We start from the raw sequence: 5,116 nt of genomic DNA on the forward strand, positions 1-5,116 counted from the left end.
CACTGTATTTCTAACCAACCTCGTATTTTTGAATAGTGGCATATTTAATAAATGTATACTGTATGTCCTATTTAGGGTGAAATGATTGGTATATTCGGTCTGACTTCGTCCGAAAGGTCGCCAACTTGATCCTGAGAAAAGTTAGAAGCTTTTTGCTGGTTCCGAACTGGACACAGCTGCATTTGATCTTAAGCTTTTAACAGATAGTCTTAGTTAATGGATCAGCTGATCCTAGTCAGTAACAAGGCTATAATCCAATTTATTCAACACACACTTCAGATATATTCGCCTGAAATACGCACCCTTGTGTCTCGAGATTTGAATCTCATCCATCTAATCCAGTCAATACTGTACTAACACATAATACCCCCGATGCAGCAAACCTGCAGTCTAAGCGAATTTTATTTTGCCTAATTATACAGGGTGTTTCAGAATTAGTGTCGGATATTTTAGGGTATTATTCCTGGGTAAGAAACATATCCAAATATCATATTTAAACAGTCCGGAAGTCTTTATTTACTCAAACAGCCGCCATTTTTTTTCCTTTAATATTTTTTTTAAAGAGAATGGTAAAACATACGGAATCGAAACTTTGCACAAACATTTCTGACTACTAGGCAAACCTACAAAAAAATTATGAACATTTTCCAAATACATAAACCAAAATGGCGGCCATTTAAAATTTTGTTTCTTAAATAACTCAAAAACCGTTGATTTTATGAAAATTTTACAGGAATAACTTTTTTCAGGTAATTTTATTACAAATCGATTGACACCTTAATTTTTACAATTGAACGTATATTAACTGAGATATGGCAGTTTTAGTGATACGTGACCACTGGAGGTTAGTTGTAGTGCATGCGGCGCCATGCAGCTAAAGTCTGCCACAACAATGCATGGCTCCGCATGCACTACAACTAACCTCCAGTGGTCACGTATCACTAAAACTGCCATATCTCAGTTAATATACGTTCAATTGTAAAAATTAAGGTGTCAATCGATTTGTAATAAAATTACCTGAAATAAGTTATTCTTGTAAAAGTTTCATAAAATCAACGGTTTTTGAGTTATTTAAGAAACAAAATTTTAAATGGCCGCCATTTTGGTTTATGTATTTGGAAAATGTTCATAATTTTTTTGTAGGTTTGCCTAGTAGTCAGAAATGTTTGTGCAAAGTTTCGATTCCGTATGTTTTACCATTCTCTTTTAAAAAAATATTAAAGGAAAAAAACAAAATGGCGGCTGTTTGAGTAAATAAAGACTTCCGGACTGTTAAAATATGATATTTGGATATGTTTCTTACCCAGGAATAATACCCTAAAATATCCGACACTAATTCTGAAACACCCTGTATTTTTCACTCAAATATCTCCTTAAAAATGGCATATTTATTCCCTATTTAAATAACATTAAATTAAAGTGTACTTAAATTTGCTGCTACTAGGGAGCGGAAAAGTGTTTTTGATCAAAATGGTAATATAGTATGGGATGAAGTCAATACATTTTCCAAATTTTAAGAAAATATGTTCATAAACAAGCAAACTATAGCAGTTAACTAATTCTCCATAAAAATAACATGGGAATTTTAAATTTACAGTTTCTCCTAGACAAATTAACGCAAATAACGTGTCAATATACTAAATTATTATTTTAAGCTCTACAGAATTGTGTGGAAAGAAATTCGAACTTTTATGTTTTCAAAGTCAAAAATGGGAAACCCCAATTTTTATCCTATAAAACCCCCCATAAACCACCGTACCCATAGTCCGATCATGCTTGTTCACAAACTCGTTTGAATAAATGTAGGTCAACTCGTTTATACCTAATTTAAGTCCATACCTAAAACCTGAAAGTGCTGGTGTCGTACGTATATAAACGACAACATCGTCCATGTAGGGCAACCTAAGGCCACTCTCAGATCATGCCCCGGTGCTGTAGACATGTTGACAATCTAGTTGGGAACTCGACTGTTTAACAGGGATATACACAGGATCGCGAGTAAATTGATAATAAGGGGATAATCAGGCGGATCCATGACCCGGTTATTTAGAGGTCTTTGGGATCACGATCGGATCCTATAACTAGTACCATCCGTGGTCTTTGACTGACGTAAGACAACTTCTTTGTGCGAAGTCTTCATAAGCTAGCGAGCGTGCTGTGTCGCATGTACCTATATACCTCGTGTTTGAGTGAGTGTGTGTGTGGGGCTGTCTGTGTGTGTGTTTGGTGTAATAGATAGCTCACGAAGTGATAGACCGCGGGCCGTTCATCCATGATCGATTTGAAAATTTCGTAACTGCCACTCACGTTTTACAAACATTGCTTAAAAAGGTTGCATTGTTGTTAATTTGCTGTTTGATTTAGATGCGATCACAAGCAGTTTATCATTGTTGTGTCTAAGAAATGTATATTGGTCTGGATTTTCGCAAAGGAGAGTACTGTGAAATCAAATGTAAGTTACGTTCATTATTAAATGGCTCAGCAACTCCGAAGTAAAATTATTAGTTAATTAAACTGAATCTTTTTAAACATTATTAATTTATTGAAAATAATTGTTTACATAAACTTAGTTTGTTGTGGGGCCTAACTATAATATTTTATAAAATGCACAATAATATCTTATGAATGTGAAGGAACCCCAATGGTCGCATACTAGACACTAACCTAATCTGTCTGTGGCTAACCAAATCAATACGTTTAATCCCAAAATTTTTATCACGCCTTGGTTTAAAGTCGCATATTATGTTAAAATTAAATATTGAATTTATTTAATAAAATGTCTATGAGCCATCGATAAGGATTGTTGCAAAGAATAAGAAAATGCACACTGAATGTTTTGAACTTTTGAAATCCTGCCGATCAACATTTGGTCCTTTTGTCCAGGATTGCAAATAAATTTGTCTTCAAGTACTGATTACCTCTTTCAATCTTGGAGGTATGAATAACTATATGCCTACTGTGTTTCATACAAAGTTACCGTTTCGACACGAGCTCGATGACGAATATTATTTAAATTACTAAGACATTTAAAAATTGCAATTGGTTTTAATATCTTAACGATGTGTTTATTGTAATGATGTTTACGTTATCACACAACCATAAACAGAAATAAATTCCAATACAAATATTATTTTAAATTAGTAAATAGGAACTATTGTCGGTCCTTTTCCGTCAATTCACTACCACTACTTTTTATTGCAATCCTGTTTATTCACTACCAGATTTTTTCATAATCAGGAAGTTTAATAAGGCTAGATTAGAATACTTTCATTTTATAATTGATGTATTCATAGACTAGGCTAACTGTTAATAAAAACGGAATTGCAATAAACAAGTAGTGGCAGTGAATTATTGGAAAAGAACCCTTTTTTCTTAGACAAATTTGCTGACATTAGAACTATGTACATCACTCGACTACAACTGATTATTTTTCCCCTATGGAGAGACGAATAGGGGTACTTAAACCTCCAATGTTTGTAATGATAACTGTTTTTACTACGGTACAGCGAAAATAAATTGTTCTAAACCCTGCTCCAGTCATGTAAAGGAAATCCTCATTAAATCGATAGAAATTTGAGGCTAGATGTTACAAAGCCTCTTTCTTATACACATCCTTGTATATAATGTCACGTAATCATTTATGAAGTCTCATTCACACTATAATGTCATCACTCAATTAACCTGGAACGCAGTTTATCATGGAAAGAAGACAATATTTCCTGGACATTACCATTGTACAAGACTCGTTCTGCCTGGGACGCTATGGGAACAGAGAACACAACGGCCCATAACAATTAGGCCTTCCTTCGCAACTAGCTTCTTTGTTTAAACCTATTAGAACAATTACGTCGCATCGGAATAAAATATCGCAGTTAAGACATTGTTAATGATATTACGGTTGTGATTATTTCAAGTCATAAGGACAAAGTCGAACACGAAGTTAAACACAAAGGCTTTGAGAGTGTTTACTCTACTTGTTATTGTACTTACTGTATACAAAGTAGTTTTGAATAGATTAGAAAGATATATTGCATCAAGTACTGTAAACTGAGATGGGATGCCTACAGCTAATTCACAGTATACAGTGTGTTATGTACTGTCTGTTGTGTGCTGTACAGTAGTAGTGTTACAGTTGGGATGCATGCAGCTATACACCACAGTATACAGTGTGTTGTGTACTGTCTGCTGTGAACTGTACAGCAGTAGTGTTACAGTTGGGATGCATGCAGCTATACATCACAGTATACAGTGTGTTATGTACTGTCTGTTGTGTGCTGTACAGCAGTAGTGTTACAGTTGGGATGCATGCAGCTATACATCACAGTATACAGTGTGTTATGTACTGTCTGTTGTGTGCTGTACAGCAGTAGTGTTACAGTTGGGATGCATGCAGCTATACACCACAGTATACAGTGTGTTGTGTACTGTCTGCTGTGAGCTGTACAGCAGTAGTGTTACAGTTGGGATGCATGCAGCTATACATCACAGTATACAGTGTGTTATGTACTGTCTGTTGTGTGCTGTACAGCAGTAGTGTTACAGTTGGGATGCATGCAGCTATACATCACAGTATACAGTGTGTTGTGTACTGTCTGCTGTGAGCTGTACAGCAGTAGTGTTACAGTTGGGATGCATGCAGCTATACATCACAGTATACAGTGTGTTATGTACTGTCTGTTGTGTGCTGTACAGCAGTAGTGTTACAGTTGGGATGCATGCAGCTATACATCACAGTATACAGTGTGTTGTGTACTGTCTGTTGTGTGCTGTACAGTAGTAGTGTTACAGTTGGGATGCATGCAGCTATACATCACAGTATACAGTGTGTTATGTACTGTCTGTTGTGTGCTGTACAGCAGTAGTGTTACAGTTGGGATGCATGCAGCTATACATCACAGTATACAGTGTGCTATGTACTGTCTGCTGTGTGCTGTACAGCAGTAGTGTTACAGTTGGGATGCATGCAGCTATACACCACAGTATACAGTGTGTTATGTACTGTCTGCTGTGTACTGTACAGCAGTAGTGTTACAGTTGGGATGCATGCAGCTATACATCACAGTATACAGTGTGTTATGTACTATCTGCTGTGTGCTGTACAGCAGTAGTGTTACAG

The sequence above is a fragment of the Macrosteles quadrilineatus genome, unplaced genomic scaffold (assembly GCF_028750875.1).
Source record: "Macrosteles quadrilineatus isolate MER2022 unplaced genomic scaffold, UCM_ALF_1.0 Scaffold_7__1_contigs__length_78375512, whole genome shotgun sequence".
Taxonomy (NCBI): domain Eukaryota; kingdom Metazoa; phylum Arthropoda; class Insecta; order Hemiptera; family Cicadellidae; genus Macrosteles; species Macrosteles quadrilineatus.